This window comes from Rattus norvegicus, chromosome 20, assembly GCF_036323735.1.
Source record: "Rattus norvegicus strain BN/NHsdMcwi chromosome 20, GRCr8, whole genome shotgun sequence".
NCBI lineage: Eukaryota > Metazoa > Chordata > Mammalia > Rodentia > Muridae > Rattus > Rattus norvegicus.
This window is the reverse complement of record NC_086038.1, coordinates 48,554,204-48,575,696: the sequence shown is the minus strand read 5'-3', so window position 1 is coordinate 48,575,696 and position 21,493 is coordinate 48,554,204. Positions and strand designations below refer to the sequence as shown.

The 21,493-nt window shown below is 49.1% G+C and overlaps 1 protein-coding gene across 1 annotated transcript in view; it reads right to left on the bottom strand.

Moving 5' to 3' along the window:
- The window catches only part of Bend3 (BEN domain containing 3), a 36,812-nt gene extending 23,498 nt beyond the window's left edge, over positions 1–13,314 (bottom strand). Inside the window, exon 1 of the mRNA XM_039099149.2 lies at positions 13,176–13,314. The gene's annotated coding sequence lies outside the window, so the exon portion shown is untranslated. The remainder of the gene's footprint in view (positions 1–13,175) is intronic.
- Between the last annotated feature and the right edge of the window lie 8,179 nt (positions 13,315–21,493).

Sequence of the window (21,493 nt, the reverse complement as noted above, 5' to 3'; positions counted from 1 at the left end):
ATGTTAAAGTGCACTTGGGGTCCCACTATAGTCTCACTGCACAACACCTGTCTAGCTCTTCCTTCAGAAGCAGCACAGAAGGAAGTCCAAACAGACCAAGCAATGGCTGAGGCAGAGGAGGAGGAGTTAGTACTCTGAAGACAGAACCATCCTTGTCCAACTGCACCAGTCACGGCAGAGCTCACGCCATCACGGAGACCACCAGAGAGTCTCTGGTATGCCCCCAAATTCTACAAAAACACACCATTCCAAGTGACGTCTGAAAAAAGATTGTATATACTCCGTCCTTTAATACAGCACTGGGGATTTGTGGTTCCAGAACCAATACAGGTAACGAGGGGCACAGTTTTCATTTGGGTTAAGGATCTGAGGAAGTGGGAACAGGGGCTCAGGGGCTATCTCGAGACATTTACACAGGAAATGTCACTACAGCCTATCACAAACCAACTCCACGGGGTAGCCATGGCCCGGCATGTGTTCAACACACTGTCCTGAGAGACGCAGATGGGAAGAAAGAGTGTCTAGCTGCTCTAGTCACAGAATACTAACTTTGAAATTGGTGGGTAGGCTGGGCATGGTTGTGCGAGCCTATAACCCCAGCATGCTGAAGAGAGGCAGGTGAATTTTGGTGAATGTGTAGCAGGTCCAGCCTGGTCTACACATCAAGTTCCAGGACAGCTAGGGATAGAGACCCTGTTAAAACAGCACAGCACAGCACAACACCAGGCAAACAAATAGCTAATGACAGCAACAGTCACACAGGAGTCAGGCCTTTTCATCTGTGCGTCACTACGGCAGAGGACTAAAGTCAGATTTATCTGGAATTAAAAATAATTCCCAAGTGATACTGACAGAAAAACAAACGTCAACTTCTAAGGGTCCATTTTTACCAGAGATGGCTTTTAGTGTCAACTTCCATCAGAGCTGAGCTGGGAGTTCCTCTGCAGTCAGGGAGGTTGGCAGTGCCATGCAGAAGCTCAGGTATTATTACCAAGCCAGGAGACAGATCAGAAAAAGTACTTCAGGTCATGGGAATGACCAAGCCTGCCCCGCCACACGATCACATGACCCATTCCCTCCAATGGAGGGCAAAGGTGAACAAAAGAGCTAAGGAGACCCGAGTGACAGACTGTCAGAAGCTGAGACTTTCTACAAACTATGCCTTGGTTTGTTTTGACCCGGGATCATGATCTGCAGCCCAAACTGGCCTTGATCTCTATAAGGAGCCTAGCCTGGCCCTGTGTGTATCCCCGAGTGCTGAGATTAGAAGCATGGACTCCCATGCCCAGCTACAAATTATATTCTTGGGAGGAAAAGTAGGAGTAGAAGGAGACAGCAGAGAGTTGGGGGGGATAAGAAGTGATGGTGTAAGTGCCCCACAAAGACTCTGGCTAAGTAAAAATCATAAAGGTCACACGCATAAGAAGACAGGGAATTTAAGACGGATCATTCGCCGTTATATCTGCCTACCTATAATATGCTAGTCACACCGGGAGCACCACGGACCCAAGAGGCAGACGCCAGGCAAAGGAAGCCAGGCAAGGGACCAGTAGTCCCAGCTGCCTGTGGAATCTGTCCGAACGAGATTCAGTGAGCCAGAGCCCGGAACCATGTGAAACCACACCAGAGAATTTAGCACCTAGACGTGAAGCTGACTAAGGAGGAGCAGCGAGAGAACCAGCTGCAGGCGGGAGAACCTGGAAGGACCTAGAAGGCTTTAGCAAAAGGTAAACGGGCTGCCTGTCTTCCTGGACATTCAAGACACGCAGAGCGCAGAGCGCTTTACAAAGCACTCTCCACTCCTACACGGACCACAGCAGAGGCTAGGCTAGTGCAGACGTCACTCAGCAAAAAGCTGATCTCCCGCTTGGCCTGGCCTGGAAACCCCAAGCTACTTCTGCTTCCTGAGGAGGGGGGGAGGGGAGGGGAGGTTGTTCCACATACCTGACCCGCCTTGGCCCAGGGCAACCAATATATCTACCAATACAGAGTCCTGAGGCGGGGAGCTCGTTCAGTGTCCCACAGCAATGAGAGGCAGAACCAGACTTGAAAGTAAGTTAAGTGTGAACTTCCCACCGAGGCGGGCAGGAAGCAGGAATCGCACTGACTGTCCTGTAAGGAGTGCTTTTGAGGAACACAAAACCCAGTTCCAGACTCAGGCCCAGCAGTCATCAGTCCAAACCTCCTCTGGCTGTAAGAAAGCTACCTGGAAAGGTAGGACGATGGATACAGGCTCGTGGGGGGAAAAAAAGACACCTCCCTACCCCCCCCCCCCACAACTCGGGGAGCTTCCAAGAAGAGGTTGGGCAGGTCACTCCCTGCATCCCCAGGCTAGGAGAACGGAGATGTGTGTCACATTGCTACCTCCACTTCCCGGTCATCTGCTTAGTGGAAGGTTACATGCTCTTTGTGGGTGGACATAGAAGCCGGGATGCCTAGCATGCCACAACATTCCTTCCAATTGCAAAACTCAGGTTACGGAGGAGAGCCGCCGCAGCTCCCACCACCACACTCTTCTGCTGCCCCGCCTGAGCCTCTCACTCCAGCGTACTCCTTTTCAAACCCTGGTTCCTCAGCAGTTTTAGAACACACACACGCACACACACACACAATCAGCTGTCGCTCAATGGGGCAGAAATGTCCGAACACGGAAAGGGAAAAACTGTATCAAGCTGAACGTGGTGGTGCACACCTCTAATGCCAGGATCTTGAGTTCAAGGGCGCCTGTGATTCACGGTGTCCTGGAGCAGCCTGTGTCCAGCAGAGGGTTGGGGGTGTCAATCAGTACCGTGCTTGTAGCAGCACTGAGACATGGGTTGGAAGTCCAGCACCAGGTGAACCAGACATGGCGATAACACACGGTAACTTAGGCCTGAAGTCCCGGCATGTCCGACATAAGAGGCAGGAGGACGAGAAGTCCAAGGCCAGCTGCATAGCCAATTCAACCAGCGCCTGCATGCACGCGCACCCTCGCAAACACCTGCACGCTCCCGTGCACACACATACCATGAAGCCAGGAATCGTAGTACATGCCTGTAATCCCGGAGGACTGGTTGGGTTGGCCACACACACAGTGACGGGTGACCATCCCAGGCTACTGTGTGCATCACAAATATACAGACAGACCGTACACAGCTACATTGTGAAAATGTTCTTATACACAGCTACATTGTGAAAATGTTCTCATGTCACCTCATAGCGGCTTTATTTATTAGTTATTTAAAGATAATTAAAAAAAATCAAATGTTTATAGCTTTTGTCCCAACTCTGACTTAGGGTGGAGCTGTGGCTTGAACTCTATAAACTCCTGCCTCCGTGGGCTGGCTAGTCTTATGTCAACTTGACGAAAACCAGAATCATCTGAAAGGAGGGAACTCCATTGAGAAAATGCCTCCATGAGATCCAGCAGGGAGGCATTTTTAATTAATGACCGATGTGGGAGGGCCCAGCTCATTGTGGGTGGTGCCATCCCTGGGCTGGTGGTCCTGGGTTTTATAAGAGAGCAGGCTGAGCAAGTCGTGGGGAGCAAGCCAGTAAGCAGCACCCCTCCATGGCTTCTGCATCAGCTCCTGCCTCCAGGTTCCTGCCCTGACTTCTTCCTTTAATGATGAACAGTGATTGTAAGCCAAATAAACCCTCCCACCCCAACCTGCCTTTGGTCCTGGTGTTTCATCAGTGGATAATGAGCTTCCCAAATGCTGGGTTTGGGTCAACATATACAACCCACTCCCTTTTTTAAAACAGGATCTTACTCTGTAGCCTATATTGGCCTGAAATTTGCTATATAGCCAAGAATGGCCTTGACTTTGGGCTAATCCTCCTGCCTTGGGCTTTCTGTGACCATGGTCTCTTCACCAAGATGAGATGTTTTGTTTATTTGAGACTGTTTAACTCCTGACTTCTGCCTCTACCTCCCAAATGCTGTGACGAAGATTACCAGTAGAGACCACCATGCCCTGCTGCAAATATTTTTATCACATCTATATTTATTCATTCATATATTGGGGGAGTGGGGATTGCATCTGTGCCACAGGGCTCATGTGGAGGTCAGAGGTTAACTTGTGAGACTTGGTTCTCTCCTTCTACTGTGTGGGTCCCAGAAATTCAACTCAAGATGGTCAGGCTTGATAGCAAAATATTTTTACACAGAGTCAGAAGCAAACTATACACAGATCCACGCATTTTTTCTTTAATTATTCTTAATTATTCTTTAATTATTTTTTTAAATCAAAGTTACTACTAGAAGGGGAAATCCACCCAGGAAATAGCTTTGTCAATGTTCACTAAGACGTAACAAGCTTTCTTATCACATTCCTATTGTAAAGACCTTGGACTAGACCTTCCTCTTACCCACATGTCCTCAAACGCTAGAAACTTCTGAGCCCTTAACAGGTCAACAGAGCAAAGGTCAGGAGCAGAGAACTGGCAGGAAGAAGGCGGGACCGACACGCAGAGACGCAGATGCACACACAGATAGACACACAGAGAGAGACAACACACACACACACACACACACACACACACACACACACACACACACACACACTCATGCCTGCTCTCATTTCATAGCTGTCCTCTACTGAGGAAAACACTGGTATGGAGAGCCCCACTAGCCTATTAATAATAGACGAACCTTACAAAACGCTGAGCAGGACATGTAAGAGAGCGTGCGACCAAACGCGCCCTGGACTAAATGGACTCTGATCGCTATTGCTCTTTCCAGCTATGAAGTCAAGGTCTACACATTTCCTAAGCAGAAAACTTCCAGCCCTCGACCGGAAGGAAGAGACGGGCACTGCATTATGCAAAGAATCCAAAACCAATTCTTCATTATGAGGCTGCCCAATTAACAGCACCGTGCTTCAGAGTTCACTGGGAATATCCCCACGATGTAATTTCAAAAGGCCACAAAGCAGCTAGAGGCAAATATGCCAAAATGCTAATTATTTCCAATTAGCAGGATTGTGGATGCTTCTTCAGAATTTCCTCTACTTTCTAAATATTCTACAGTTAAGTATGATACAGAAAATAATTGTTTGGCAGTTCTTTTTTAAGTGAATACATATATATTAAAAAATAGCTGTTTATTTTTATTTTATCTGTTTTTATATACAACCAGAAGAGGGAATCAGATCCCATTACAGATGGCTGTGAGCCACGGTGTGGTTGCTGGGATTTGAGCTCAGGACCTCTGGAAGAGCAGCCGTGAGTACACTTAACCGCTGAGCCATCTCTCCAGTCCCGTTTGGGGGGGGGGGGATCCTTTTTGTTTTGTCTTTGTTCTTGAGATAGGGTCTCATTACATAGTCCTGGCTGGTCTGGAACTCGCTATGTTGATCAGGCTGGCCTTGAACTCAGAGATCTGCCTGCCTCTGCTCTCCCAGTGCTGGGATTAAAGGCAAGCAAGCGGCATCCCTTCCTCCCCACTGCATCGGCAGCTGGATCAGGAACAGATAGTCTGGCAGAGACCTCCACCCCGTGTCCCGTGGGTTGCACTGTGAATATGGCTCAACAAATGAAATGCTTTTGTTCCGTCAGTTGATGGTGCCTGCCTTCACTGTGAACTTTATAAATGTTAACATCCACGTCACAATATCAAAAGGCAGGATGAGGTCAGAATGTCTTTGGTCAGCAGTGAGACCGTTAGGTGTGGCCTTTTCTTTGGAGATCCCTGGGAGCTGAGCATCTGGGGGAAGGTGAGCTGGAAGCTGAGGAGGAGGGGAGCCTCGGAAGGCTGGCCAGGTGAGTGTGAGGAAGGAACAAGCTAAGCAGTAATCTGATTAGGGAACCAGGTCGGAGGGTGATGACAAACAAGTCCTCCGGCCAGCCCTCCCAGGACCTGTCGCTTCCCTAATTGGCCCCTAGGTTCCAGAAGAATAGCTTCCCAGTGTTGCCAGCGCGTGCTAGAGCGGCCCAGCACCCATAGCTTTGGAGTTCTCCGAAGAGACTTTGGCAGAAAGGACAAACGAGAGCCTGAGTGGAGGGGCAGCTCCTCAGAGATGCCGGGTTCGCAAGACAAGCAGCAGACCCAGAGACAGGAAGTTCTTGAGGGCTTTGTGAAACTTAAGGTTCAATCCCAGCTCTGCATTCTACCCTATTAAATCAGAAACTGCCAGCAGGCTGATCCACACCGCCTGACCTGGCCATTCCTCCTCACTTCAAGGTCTGCTTCCAGGTGTAAAGCCATGATGACACGCACCTTTAATCCTAGCGCTAGGGAGGCAGGGGCAGGTGGATCTGAGTTCAAGACCAGTCGGGTCTGCAGAGTGAATTCCAGGACAGCCAGGGATACCCAGGGAAACCCTCTCGAAGAGAAAACAGGGGCTGGAGAGATGGTCAGCGGTTAAGAGCACTGACTGCTTTTCCACAGAGGTCCTGAGTTCAAATCCCAACAACCCCATGGTGGCTCACAACCATCTGTAATGGGATGCCCTCTTCTGGTGTGTCTGAAGACAGCTACAGTGTGCTTATATATAATAAATAAGTCTTTAAAAACAAAAAAAAAAAAAAGAAAGAAACTAAGAAGGAAGTTGAATCCCAGATAATGGGGACTGTGGCTCCTCACTGGGAAATACAGTGCTCCAAGCACTTCAAAGATGGCGTCACTAGAACAAACTTAAGGATCTGAAAGACTTAATGAAAATTAAAAGCTTCCTTCAACCCTCTCACAGCTGCCATTCTGAGACCTGTCTTCGTGAAACCACTTAGCTAAGAAGGTCTCTGCATGGCCAGCTTCACATTCCTAGGGTTTTACACACAATCCTCACGCAACCTCTTACTGTGTGGATGGGGACCTAAGGGTCACCCTCTGGACCTCACTTAGAAAATGTGATGGAGACCAGGGATCGAGAAGGGTTGGGTGGAGTCCCAGGTTGATGGTCTCACTTCAACTTTCTTAGGTGACTGGTTGTCACTTTCCTAAACCCCATGGGCCGAGATGCCTGAACTTGTCGACCAAGGGAGGGAGATTAGCGACCCCGATCTTAAAAAAGTGGAGTCTGGCTAGGTGCATGCCTTTAATCCCAGCTGCTGGGTGGTAGAGGCAGGGGGATCTCTCTGAGTTCAAGGCCAGCCAGAGCTACAAGGTCGAGACCCTGACTCCAAAAAAAGAAAATAGAATTTGGCCTGGCGTAATGGCTCGGCAACTAGAGTTCAGAAATTCCACAGGGGCTAGGGAGATGGCTCAGTGGTTAAGAGCACTGACTGCTCTTCCAGAGGTCCTGAGTTCAAATCCCAGCAACCACATGGTGGCTCACAACCATCTGTAGTGAGATCTCATGCCCTCTTCTGGTGTGTCTGAACACAGCTACAGTGTACTTATATATAATAAATAAATCTTTAAAAAAAAAAAAAAAAGAAATTCCACGGAACTGGAATCCCGCTACATGGGTACTAAGAACCAAACCCAGATCCTCTGGGAGAGACACTGCTGCCCTTAACCTTGGAGCCATCTTTTCAGCCTTGGAGAGCATTCAGCATTTAGTACTCATACAGTCCCTTACCTGCCTAAAACTCAGCTCACTCTTCTGTGAAACGGAGCACACCCACCTCACCTCACAGGGCTGGGCAAAGGATCACGAGCTTAAAGAACATGGCGGCCATGCACAGCAGAGCCTTACTGGGTCTGAGGAGCATCCAGGCTGTAGTCAGTCAGAGGCCAGTCGGGGATCTGTAGTGAGATGCTGTCTCGACAGACAGATGGACAGACCAACTTACAGACGGATTGACAGGTGGACTGATGGATGGACAGACGGATGGGGGACAGACTGACTTACAGACAGGTGGGCGGACACACTGACAGACTGACAGATGGACTGACTGACTTACAGACAGATTGACACACCAACAGGTGGACTGATGGATGGACGGACGGATGGAGGACAGACCGACTTATAGACAGGTGGGTGGACAGACTGACAGATAGACTGAATGACTGACTGACTGACAGATGTGGAAGAGCCTGGCATAGCGCTCCATAACATGTCTTACAAAGTTTAAGGCCACTGGATGGTTCAGTGGGAAAAGGTGTTTAGCATCCAGAGTTCAGTCCATCGGATCCTTACGATGAAAAGAGAGGACCAACTCCTTGAAAGTTGTCCTCTGACCTCTACTCACGCATCATGACACTCATGCACCTACGGACAAACAAACAGATAGACAGCTCATGATTCCCTTGCTTCCAATCCCATAGTACTGCGTGACTTTAAAAGTGTGTGCAGGGCTGGAGAGGTGGCTCAGTGGTTAAGAGCACTGGCTGCTCTTCCAGAGGTCCTGAGTTCAAATCCCAGCAACCACATGGTGGCTCAGGACCATCTGTAATGGAATCTGATGCCTTCTTCTGGTGTGTATACAATAAATGAATTATAAAAAAAAAAAAAGTGTGTGCAATGCTTTACAATCTTTAGTGATTTGTTTTTTAACTTTTAGCTCTTTTTCTTAAAAGAACTGTAAACTCAGATCAAACATCTTAAAGTTTTACAGTTTGTTGTTGTTGTTATTGTTATTATTATTATTATTACTACTACTATAAGTGAAAGAAGCAAGCTGGATTGAAGTGAAATCAAATGTCCTCCCGAGGACTGGGAGACTGTTCCCATGCCATCTGCCCTCATGGGGTCTGTCTCCGAGTTCATAGGTCAGCTGGGAGCCTCGCTCTCTCAGAACAGCACTCTTGGCAGCGGTGTCCTACCCATGGGATTTGCAAGACATGTTTGCAATTTGTTTCTATTTTTAGATACAACTGCGAATGCAGTTTGAGAAACACCAGTCCTCAGAAAACCAGAGCAATTGCCCCTGAATTTTACTAAAGCTGTAACTGTCGCTGCCTTCTGTCTGCAGCCAGAGCACAACCTCATATCCCGCAGACATGGAAGGGCCGTCACACAGCCCTGCCTGCTGGCCCACATGCCCAATAGCCATGGTGTAATCCGCTGGTCCCTGAGCTTTCTGAGTCTGCCTAAATGTCATATCTTTGTCTGCTAGCCGGTTCTGTGTAAGGTCTCTTTAGCCTCAGAAGAGCTCACCCTCCGACCTGGCATCCAAAACTGGTTCAGGGAGGGAAAGGCAGCACGCTCCTACGTGCACTCTGGAGCCAGACAAAGGGGACTCACTTTCCAAAGAGTCAAAAGCAGAGTTCCCTTTGTGCTGTCCACTTTTTCAAGTGTCAGGTCTTGGGAGCACATGAGCTAATTAATTAGTGTTCTGGGCACAGCCTGGCTGCGCCAGGCAAGCTTTGGTCCAGTATTTGCGCCATGCTCAAACCAACAATCCTTGCATATGAGTGACTTATGCAGCTGTCGAAGTGGTAACCCACAGACAAAAATAAGATGGGCAAAGGAGAAAGGGGCCATTGGCAGAAAACAAAACAAAACAACAACAACAACAACAAAAAATGTTAAGAGAGTTGACCGGATTGGGTATCTGGGCCAAGAGTTCAAGACCTGCCTGTCTACAGAGTAAGCCTCTGTTTCAAACAATCTTCCCTTCAAATTTAAGAGCACTGACTTTAAATACATGTATGTTTTAAGAAATCTTTGCTGATAGCCTTGGAGTGATGGAATCCCAGCACTGAGTAAGCAGAGATGGGAAATCATGGGTTCTAGTACAGCCTGACCTACATACACTACATAGAAAGACCCTGAGCACAAAGAAGGTCTGAACTCAGCTGCATGGATCTGTCTGTCTGTGATTCCTTAAGAGGAAGACAAAGGAGAACTGTGTGTTGGAGACTTCATGACAAGAACCTGTCTCAACCCCATCCCCCAAATAAATAAAAAAGAAGTGTGAGAGTTGTAATAAAGCAGTTGCTTGGTTCTAAAACAAGTATGTGTAAGTCTGCTTTCCAGATAAAGTTCTAACATGCCAGACACGAACCACCACTCCTAAAGAAACAGCACCCTGCTCAACACACTAGAGACAGAATGCTAAAATGCAGAGCTCTTGGCTTGACTTGTGTGCACCTAGTTCCAGAACTCGCAAGTTTTGGGCAGAGATGATGTTCAAAGCAATACTACACTGGAGTTCTCTAGAAAGGGAGGAAGGTCCTGTCAGCTCTGGAAAGGAAAAGGGCTGAATGCAAGACGATGCTCACAAAATCAAACACATCCATTTTTGCCAATGAATTTTTTTTGGGGGGTGACTTATCTAGGAGAGATGGCTACACAAGTGAAGGTGCTTACCACCAAGCCTGACGACCAGGGTTTACTCTCCAGAACCCATAGTGGACTCACTCCTGTAAGCAGTCCTCTGAGCTCCATAGGCAACACAGGGGCACATGTGCATGTATGCACATAAATGGAGGGCGATTCAAGGTTACGTCTGGCTGTACGGTGAGTTCAAGGCCAGTTTAAACTACCTGAAAACCCTGTCTTAAATAACCACCACCACCCAAATAGGTGTGACTCCATAATCCCAGCCCTGAGGAAGCAGCCACAGGAGGAATGCTGCAAGGTTTGGGCCAGCTTTGTTTGCACTGTAAGTTCCAGGTCAGCCTAGGGCTAAAAACATAGCATGAATATATCCCTCTAAATGCTACGGAATAGTAAAGTTCTACTGCCCCAGAAATGAATTCTAAAACAGATGCCAAGCTATACTGGTCAGTAGTGGGTATAGTATGATTAGAGTAGCCTCCCTTATCAAAATTAAAACACATACACATACCATTCCCTAGTTTCCTATAAGAATTATTGCTGGTACCGATGCAGTTCTTGAACACATGTGGCTCCCTTTCTGTTGCTTTAGGGATTTTCTAGGCAGTTCTGTAGACAGGGGCTCCTACAGGATCTTAAATTCTCACCCAATCAAACCTGTCAGGGTTGGGTCCAATTTTCCTCTTCTGAAATATTCTGCTCCCACCTTTGGTGCCAAAAAGGTTCCCAGATAACCTGTCGCTCTCTAACAGACCGTTGGAATGCTGGCTAGTCTGTCTTTTGGCTAACTGGTGTTCTGTGTGTGTGGAGAAAGAACACTAACTTTACCGTTCAACTTCACAAAGATGGCATCTCTAATATGGTTCACACTCTTGGTCCCAATACTGGGAGGAGAGAAGGGGATGACAGGTAGGTGGATCCCTGAGCTAGCGGTCAGCGTGAGACCCAGTCTGAGAAAACAACAAAAGCCAGGTAGTGTGGACACTTTTAATACCTTCCCCCACCCCCACCTTCACCCCCCACAGGCAGAATCAGTCAGATCTCTAAGTTTGAAGCCAGCCTAGTTTACATAGCAATTCAAGGACAGGACCGAACTTAGGGACTCTCTTTCAAAAAGACCAAACAACAACGAGCCAGGTGTGGTGGGACAGACCTTGAATCCTAGCGTTTGGAAGGCCCAGGCAGGTGGATCTCCAAGGCCAGCCTCTTAAAATACCAAGCTCCAGGCCATTCAAAGCTACACAGTAAGACACTGACTAAAACCAAAAAAACAAAACAAACAAAAACAAAAAGAATCTCTAGCAAAGCCCATAACGGTTGTAGGTGTGTCTTGTGTCTGATATGGGAATATATATATATATATATATATATATATGTTTAGGTTTTTAAAAATGTATAAATGATAATCTTGGGACTGGTGATGTAATTCAGTTGGCAAAATGTTTGCCTGGCATAACTAAAGTCCTGATTTCCACCAAGTACCCAAAAAATTGGGTGCGGTAGTGCATACCTGTAATCCCAACTTGACAGGTGGAAGAAAATCCGTTCAGGATCACCCAGGCTATGTAACAAACAAGTCTGAGGCCAGCAGGGGCCACAAGAGACTGTCTCAAAAAAGAAAGAGAAAAAAAAAATATCCTGGCCAAATCCTAGTACTCGAGGAAGCTTAAGTCCTGTAAGGTTACACATGAAACTACAAAGTAGGGGCTGGAGAGATGGCTCAGCGTTTTAGAGCACTTGTTGCTCCTTCAGAGGTCGTGGGTTGGGTTCGCAGCACCCACGTGGCTTTAAGTCCAATGTCCTCCTCTGACCTCCCAGAACACTAGGCATGGATACGGTGCATGTATAACAAGCAATCAAAACACATACACGGAAAATAAAACTTAAAAAAACAAAACAAAACTCAGACACCTATAAATTAAAAGTGAATAGTCACAAAAAGAAAAACCGCAGGCATGGAACCGGAAAAGAGAAAAAATTAAAACCTCTATCTTGGACATTACAAGCTTTCGACACGTTCTCCACTCGCCTGGGTTTTCTGCCGTCTTTAGATTCCTGGTACCGTCCCCTCTACCCCGTGACGCGTTATTTGTAGGGAAACATTCAAAAGTTACTTTTAAAAGGAAGTTCTCTGCCTCCTAAAAGTGATCCCTAATTCAGAGCATCTCTGGTTGGCCTCCACCGACAAAACACTCCCAAGTGGGCCACCTGAGTGATCAAACTTCTACTCCAGTAAAAACTTAAGAAAAATAGAACTCAGATGAGCCGGTCCCGGCACACAAGGCCCTCACAACTCCGCACGGCACAGCCCCAGCCCCAGCCCGAGCCAAGTATGCGTGGGAAATCACGTCGATCACAGCGGGCACAAGTCACGAGGGGCGGCGAGCTCTCCGGGCCGCCTCCACCGCCGGCCAGGAAGGCCTCGCTCTCGCCGGGGTGCACACCCAGAGCGCCGCGCTGGGCCCGCCTCCAGCAGGGCAGCGGGAACCACGGAGCGCCGTGGAACGGCCCGGGAGGGCGCCGCGCCCCCTGGCGGCGGGGTTCGCCCCACCCGCTCCCGGCCGCCGGCGGCCTCGCTCCCTCCCCAGCCTCCCCGGGGCAGCGTCCCTCCGAGCGGCGGCTCTGGGGCCTCCGGCTCCCCGCCTCTCTGCTCCCTGACACCCCTCCATCCCCGCCACAGGCCGGTCTAGCGCGAGCGACCCGGCGCCGCGCAGCTGCTCCCCGGCGGCCCTCGGCTGCTCCATCGCCGGCCAGCCGGGGGTGGAGAGCCGGCGCGCGGCGCGAGTGGGGCCGGCCTGGCGGCGGCGGCGCGGACCGTTCCACCGTGCGTCCTCCCCTCCCTCCTCCTCCTCCCCGGCCGCGGCGCGCGTGCTCCCGGAACGCCATGGAGTCGCGGCGTTCCGAGCGGGCACAAAGGGGCGCGCGGCACAATGGGGCGCGACGAGCCCGTGGGCGCCCGCTCCCCCTCCAGCCCGCACGGAGGCGGCGAGCCGCTCGCGGGCGGCCCCCGCCGGGGCCCGCACTCACCTGGGACGAGAGTTGCTACTTTGCGGAGCGGGGCCCGCGCCGAGTTCGGGCGCCACGTGCGGGGGGCGGGCGCGCGGGCCGCAGTGGGGGCCGAGCGCGCAGGGCCTGGCCGGGGCGGCCCCGCCGACTGGCTGGGGGCGGCGGGCGGGCGGGCGCCGTGTATTTTCCCCTCTCTTTGTGTGTGTCCGTGCGCTGCGCTCTCGCGTGACGTGACGGGACTCCGTGTGTCATTTCCGCACAAGGACACAGGAGCCCCCGCTGCAGTGGAACCTCAAGCCCTCCGCCCCCACCGCGCCGCCCCTCCCCCTCAGCGGGGCACACGCGGGACCGGCGGCGGCGGCGGCGGCGCTCGGGCGTGAGCGACCGCGGCGGGGAGCTGGGGCGCGCTGCGGGGCGGGCGCGCTCGGCCTGCACAGCGGCTCCACGTGGGCCCGCGCCGGCTGCCGGCCGATCAGGGCGGCTCGCACCCACGAGAAAGCGCCCCGCGGCATTCTCCGCTACGTGCTCTCCCGGTTAGAGCGTGGCCTCAGTGCCTCTTTCTCTACTTTTCTCTCTCACCCCAGGGGGAGGGGGGTGAGGCGACGCGGCGTGTCTTTTCCGCCCGCGCCCCCCCGCTTTTGGGACGCTCGGCGGTGGCGCTGCACCCTCGCGCGGACCTTCCCGCGCCACGCCGGGCACAAAGACTTCAGGGTGCGTTCCCCCCCTCCAGATCCGCATGGATTCGCGGGTGGGGCACGCTGCAGCGACCCCGGCTCTGGGGGCTCCCTGGCCACTCCCCCGGCAGGGTGGCCGCCCTCTCCGGTAAAGCCTGAGCTCCGAGAGCCCAAGTTTTGCCGCTTGAGGCTGCAGAGCGAAACACGCGCTCGGGGACCCTCACGCCACCAACTCAGACCCACAGGGGCTCAGCGCGGAAAACAGGGAAACTCCAGTCGCGGACTTAGTTGAGAGCGACTGTCTCCTAGCCTCCCAGGCTGCAGAATCCGAGTTGAGAAATTAGAAACCTACCCCTCGCAGTTCCCCAACTTTCGGGGATTTGGGGGTGGGGGCGGGGGAGAGAAAAGCCCAAGTCAACATTTAAGCCGCGTGCGTGGTTTTTAGTAAACAATGAGGACGTAAGAAAAAATTCTTTTAATCCTTTAATTTACCGGTGGAAAAAAATATAAAAAGAAAAATGCAAATGATCCCATCTGCTGCCTACAGCTGACTGGCTGCGAGAGAGGACCATGTGGCCCGGCCCGGCGCGGTCAGTGAATACGTAGAATAGATTTTAAAAGGACGCACATGCTGGCTCCTAGCTGCCGGGTCGCGGCCGAGGGTTGGAATTAACGTGTAGTCAGGGATTACTGTGTCTCCACGCAAATTGGGAATTTAATCATTACCCAAGCTCCTCCCCTTCTGGTTTGAAATACTAATGGCACGGAGTTGGGTGATCGAAAACCTCGCAGGAACAGTGAAACGTTCTGGAGTGTTGTTTGCGTTGCGGACTTGGAGAAGTCCGTACTAATTGCTATGCAAAATTAGTTGGCAGCTTGGCGAAAGAAGCCCAGCATCCTGGGGGTGCTTTTATGGGAGAATCTATACGTGCTCAGTGTCATTCAAAACAGGATGATGAAAAGAATGGGCCCGAGATAGCGGCCCTTCAAATTCAAAAGCCTTGGGCCGCCCTATCTACATTTAAAATAGGGAGGAGGGAGGGAGGGAGGGAGAATGGTTAATTTATACATTCCCCGGAGACAAAGTGGAAGCACTTGGATTTCTTTAGGGAACTTGACTTTTGCACTTGTGCATTAAATAACACGCACAGTACAGCACTCCACTCGGCTGCGTTAACAGATGCAGAAGTTTTACCCCCACCTTCAATTTAATGTGACAGTTATAATTAGAATTATAAAAGGAGACGTTGCATTTCATTAGTTGAGTTTTCCAGGATTTCCCTGAAGAGTCAGGGAGAGTTGAAAGTAGCATTTAAGCTCGTTTTTGCATTTAAGCTGCTCTGCCCTGTTGCTTTAAGAATGTAAAATGACCGTGTTCAGTTTTTAAAAAGAAAGAACTGTATCCCGGACGGTGACGGGATCTATCTTTGGCCAACCATTCACAGTGAGAACTGGGGTGTCTAAGAAAACTTCAATAGAAATCATCTCTTCTTTGTTCATAGTGTTAGAAACCTAAGCTTGTGCCAAATACTAGGTGTTTTGTTTTGGTTTTGGTTTTAGCATTCAAGGAAAGTGGAGCAAGTTGTGTGTCCCAAATAAGTGATTAGCAGAGCTGCCGCGGGGGGTGCCCACCTCTGCTCCCAGCACGGTGGAGACAGGCGGTGGGATTTTTCTTTGCAAAGTGCCAGGCCAGACTTCACTACATGGTGATATCTTGTTCCCAGAAACAAACAAAAGGTGGTGTTTTTAAAGAGGGTGTGTGAAAAAAATTAACAAGTGGAATTCATTGCTATCTATAAAAGAAACTTAGTTTCATGTTTTTTATGAGCACTTTGTGTTTGTTTTTTTTGATTCATGTGTATGTACATGTTTTGTAAACCATAAGTGTTGGGGTGCCTAAGGAAACCAGAAAAACTGAACTTACGGGCTGTTTTAAGTCACTGAACGTGGGTACAGAAATGAATTCTGGCCCAGTGGAAGAGCAGAAAGTGTCCATAAAGCACGGAGCCATATTTCCCACCTTGTGTCCCCATGTGTGGAGGTGCTCGAAAATAAATCTGATCGGGGCGTTAGTCGCACACACCTTTAATCTCAAGGCAGAGGCAGGCTGATTTCTGAGCTGAAGGCCAGACTGGTCTACAGACGGAGTTTCAGCCCTGTTTCAAAACACAAAAACTAAGCTAAAAACCCAAAATATTAAAATAAATAAGTCTAGTCCTGCAAATAATCCCAGCATTCCATGGTAGGGAACGTAAGATCATGGGTTTGAGGCCAGCCTGGGCTACATTCATAGTCAGGCCAGCCTTGCTTTGAGAGCTTGCCTTGGGGGGAAAAAAAGAAAAGGAAAAAGGGCCTCCCAGCTTCTGGGAGAGCTGCTTGCTGGGGGTGGGGGTGGGGTGTAGTTTTTATTTTTAAGTGTTTTGACTTCAGCGAAAGCACATGTGCATGCAGTACCCACATATGCCAGAAGAGGGAGTTAGAGCGCCTGGAACTAGAGTTACAAAAAAAGGTGGTAAACTTCCTTGTGGGTGTTGAGCCATTTCTCTGGCTGCCTCCCCCGACCTTTACCTTTTAGTTGTCGTTGTTGAGACAAAGTCTCACTGGCCTGGAACTGTAGCTGAACTCTAACTACCTCCAGCTCACAGAATTCCACCTGCCTCCCCCTCAGGAATGCTGGAATAAAAGCTGTAGACCACCATACCTGGGGTTTCCGAAGGTTTTTTATTTAGAAAGCTTTTTGTTGTTAGGTTTTTGGTTGACTGGTATTGTTGGTTTGTTTGTTTTTTGAGACAGTTTAACATCTCCGTGCTAGCAGAGAATCCTTAACCTTCAGACCCTCCTGCCTCTGCCTCCCAAACCCCGAGATTTCAAGCACACCTGGTTTAGGAAAAAAAATCTTGTTTCCCTCAGTACCAGAGTGTGCTAAGTTCATGCTAAGTAGGCTCTACCCCTAATGAATATTCCCAGCCCCTCATTTTAACCTAAGTACTGCGAGGGGCAAATTGCTTCCTTGGCCACTTCAAACAGTAGAAAAACCATCAGATGGGGGGAGTGTTGGTGAAAATTACACGTCGTTTACTGTAGCAAAGGATATAAGTACATCACACACACAGACACACAATAGCACACATTAGGTTTCAAATAGTTTTAACTGTTATTCCAGGTTTTCAGCCACTGCTAAAACGTATTTATAGTTGCCAATACAATATTTAGTGGGATTTTTTTTTTCTTTTTTGTAGTTAGGTCTTAAAACAAGGAAACAGATTTTGCTGTTCCTTGTAAGACATTTCTTACTTTATTTCTCGCCGGCTGGATGTATAATTTTGCCAAGTCTTCAACTTCAAACCAAAGAAGCTGCCAGATCCAGACTCTGTGGTTACCGAGGGGTGGTGTGGAGGGGCACAACAGGACAATACTAACGGACACACCTTAAGACAGACCCACTGTGTTAGGGCGTGGGGGAGGGAAGTCTTTATCAGTGAAAGGATGGGCAGATAATAGACATTATTGCCTACTGTAGGAAAACAGAAAGTCAGCTCTGGGATAGAACCGAGTGATACCTGGGAAATCACAGCTCCCGCTTGGATTCCTAGTCTCATTAATAAAATCACAGATTTAGCTGGACGTGGTGGCACACACTTCAATCCCTGGGCGGAGGCAGGTGGATCTCTGAGTTGGAGGCCAGCCTGATCTATACAGCAAGTTTATCTAAGACAGGGTTACATTAGAGAAATCCTGTCTCAAAAAACAGACTCCAATGAAAGCTCAAGGCCAGTTTCATTAGAGTTTAAGTGAAAAACATCAGGACAGGCAAGCTATACATTTTGGCAGATGCCTAGAGAGGAGAGGTGTGTGTGTGTGTGGGGGGGGGGGTGATCCAGGCCAGTTAGGCTGGCATGCAGGTCAACCAGATGGCAGACACACAGCCATGCAGTGGAAGGGGAGTTTTAGAGTAAGAGTGAAGGCCAAAGAAACAGAAAGCAGAAACTTGGTGGACAGGAAGAGGAAAAGTCGAGTGTTTCTGAGTCAGGATCATGAACCTTAAGGCAAACTCGGGGTACACTGTGGGGTCTGCAGGAGCAGGCAAGCACCCAGGGAAGAAAAAGTAGTTTTTTTTTTTTTTGTTGTTTTTTGTTTTTTTTTTCAGAGCTGGGGACCGAACCCAGGGCCTTGCGCTTGCTAGGCAAGCGCTCTACCACTGAGCTAAATCCCCAACCCCAGTAGTTTCTTGTCTAATAATTATCCCCCCTCCATTAGCGTGGCTTAAGGTTAGCCCGGCTACCTAGGGGCAGTCGCTCCTTCCCGAGGGTTGGCCCCTTGTCCAGGGGATTGACCTACCCAACTGGAATGTTAGGTCTCCACCCAGGCCAGAAATTCTAGTCTCTTGACCAGGAGTGTTCCCTTAATGGCTTTATTGCTATTCAGACATGGGGACTTTGTTTTTTCTTTCTTTTATTTACTTATTATATATAAGTACACTGTAGTACACAGAAGAGGGCGTCAGATCTCATTACAGATGGTTGTGAGCCACCATGTGGTTGCTGGGATTTGAACTCAGGACCTCTGGAAGAGCAGTCAGTGCTCCTAACCGCTGAGCCATATCTCCCCAGCGGACACTGGTACTTTGTACGAGTCAAGCACATGCTCTACCAGCTAGCTACATCTGCTACCACCAAAATGAGACTAGGAAAGAAAAGCTACGAAAACTTCACCTGGGCACTTCGTTCACGAGGAGAAGGGCTGGCTGATTTATAAGTCTGAGATTTTAAGCACCTAACACAGCTATTAAGCTCTGGTTTTAACTGAAACCTCGTTAGCAGCACGCTACGATTCCACCAGGTAAAACACCACGAAGCATAAACACGGCTCCAGTCCCTCCCGCTCAGTTTCGAGCCCTTGAGAAAACAAGGGCCAATCTGAACCGGAACTCATTCTGAGCAGAGACTGCTGCCTAAGGCTCTACAGCCCCGAAGGCCCCGTGCCCAGGGGGGCGCTCACGGGCCTGACGCAGGCTCCGTTACACTGATGACATATCGGAAAGACAGACCAGCAGCAGCCGCTGGAGGACGAGGGCTTCCTTGCCAATCAAACCCACTTAAAAGGAAAAATAAAGTGATAGGAGACATGCCCAAGTTGATTGACAGAATTTTTTTATTTTTTTGTTTTGGTTTAAACATTCTTGCTGTAAAACCCTGGCACCCTGGAACTTGCTGTGCACCTTAAGACGCCCTTAAATTCAAGGCGCCTGCTCTAGGCTGCAGAAGACTGAGCCAGCGGGCATTTGTCACCACACTTGACTCAAACGGGACAGGTTTTCTTTGGTTGGTTGTTTTCTTGAGACAAGGTCTCATGTAGCCCAAACTGACCTCAAACTTGCTGTGTATTCAAGGCTAGCCCTTGAACCATCTTTTTTTTTTTAAAGATTATTTATTTATTTCTTGTATGTGTTGCTGTCTTCAGACACACACCAGAAGAGGGCATCAGGTCCCATTACAAATGGTTGTGAGCCACCATGCAGTTGCTGGAATTTGAACTCAGGACCTCTGGAAGAGCAGTCAGTGCTCTTAACCACTGAGCCATCTCTCCAGCCCTAGCCTTGAACTTCTGATCCTACTTCCTGCTGGGATTTCTATAAACTGGGATTACTTTGTGTTCTTCCAATGCTGGTGATGCCGACTGATTTTTTTTTTTTTTTTTCGGAGCTGGGGACCGAACCCAGGGCCTTCCGCTTGCTAGGCAAGCGCTCTACCACTGAGCTAAATCCCCAACCCTCCCCCCTTTTTTTTAACCATTACTTAATCAGGCTGTGGTGGCACATGCTTGAATCCCTACCTACATAGAAGGCTGAGGCAGGAGGACCATTTGAGACCAGCTTAAAATTGAGCTAGGCAACATAGTGAGTCCATTCATAGATGGATGAATAGACAGATATAGATTGTAGTAAGAAATCTGGAATCTTAGATTCCTTCACAATCACAACATTACAAAACCATGTTTTCATGACTATGATTTGCCTCAAGCTCTAGCAGAGGCGCGATCCTGTCGGCTGCAGACAGTTTCTGCCGTTGTGTGAGGTTTGTACTCTGGGACCTTTTCAGAGGGTACATAAGTGAGAGGCAGGGTTGGTGGTTGGTGGTTGTTTAGGGAGGTTGGTTTTGATTTGTTAGTAGCCATGGTCAAAGAAGGAACAAAAGGAAGGAAATCAGATTCAGGGGTTTCCCCCCTCCCCCACCCTTCTTTCTCTCCCTATCTAGTGATAGAAGGTGAAACCTGGTGTGGTGGGGAAATAAAGGGGAAAAACGAACCCTCAAAGTAGCAAAGAACAGCTTCAATAAATAGGTTGATTGGTAGATAGATACATAGAAACATAGATAGATAGATAGATAGATAGATAGATAGATAGATAGATATTTTATGTTGTGAATCAAAAAACTAAATTAAATGGCTCACAGATGAACTGAGTTGTCCAGGCCTATTAAGGAGGACTTGGGACAGCTCTGCAAGTTGTTTTCACACTTTCCCATGACTACTGTGGCAAGTGTACACACACACACACACACACACACACGCATGCACGCACACACACACACACACACAATATAAATGTTGGGGTTTCTTGATTCATATTCTCTCTCTCTCTCTCTCTCTCTCTCTCTCTCTCTCTCTCTCTCTCTCTCTCTCTCTCCTTTTTCTTTTTCTTTTTCTTTTTCCCAAGACAGGGTTTCTCTGTTAACAGCCCTGGCTGTCCTGGACCTCACTGTGTAGACGAGACTGGCCATGAACTCAGAGGTCTGCCTGCCTGTGCGTTCTGGGGGCGGGGGTTAAAGTCGTGCCGCGCCACAGCCAGCTTTTGTTCGTTTTCACTTTGATGTCTTGATGTTCTGCGTGTTCGTACACACGTGCAACGGCTGGGCGCATAGAGATCAGAAGAGAACTAGCAGAAGTCTGTTCTCTCTATCATGTGTCCTGGGAAAGCAAACTCAGGTTGTCGGGCTTCCCTCCCCCGCCCCCCAGCGGTGCCCATGAGCTGGCTCAGCAGATAAAGTCACGTGTCATGAAGACTGCTGACCCGGAATTGATCCCTGGGATCCACAGGGTAGGAAGAGAGAAACAATCCCCTGAATCCCACATGCACAGCGTGGCATTTGTGCACAGGCCTCAACATACAGGCACACACACATTCTTAAAAAACAAGTATAGTTTGAAAAATGGTAAAGGAGGGGCTGGAGAGAGGGCTCAGGGTTGAGAAAAGGTACTGGTCTTGGAGAGGACCTGGATTCTGTTCTGAGCACCCATGCTGGAAGCTCAGAAGCACTTGAAACTCCAGCTATAGGGGGGTCCAACGTGCTCTTCTGAGTTCTACAGGCACCCACACTCGTGTGCCTTTGTTTACACACAGACACATGATTAAAAAGAATAAAAGTCAATCTTTTTAAAAGACAAAGTGCAGTGGTCTATAAGTGTCAAAGCTATTAATGGTGCATGCACTTAATCACAGCGGAGGGAGGCAGAGGCGGATGAATCTCAGTTCGGGCTAGCCTGGTCTACAGAGTGAGTTCCAGGGTAGCCAAGGCTACACAGAGAAACCCTGTCTTGAATCCACTCCCCCAAAGGAGTATATGCACACAGACACATTAAGGAAAGCATCGCATAGAAATGAAGTCA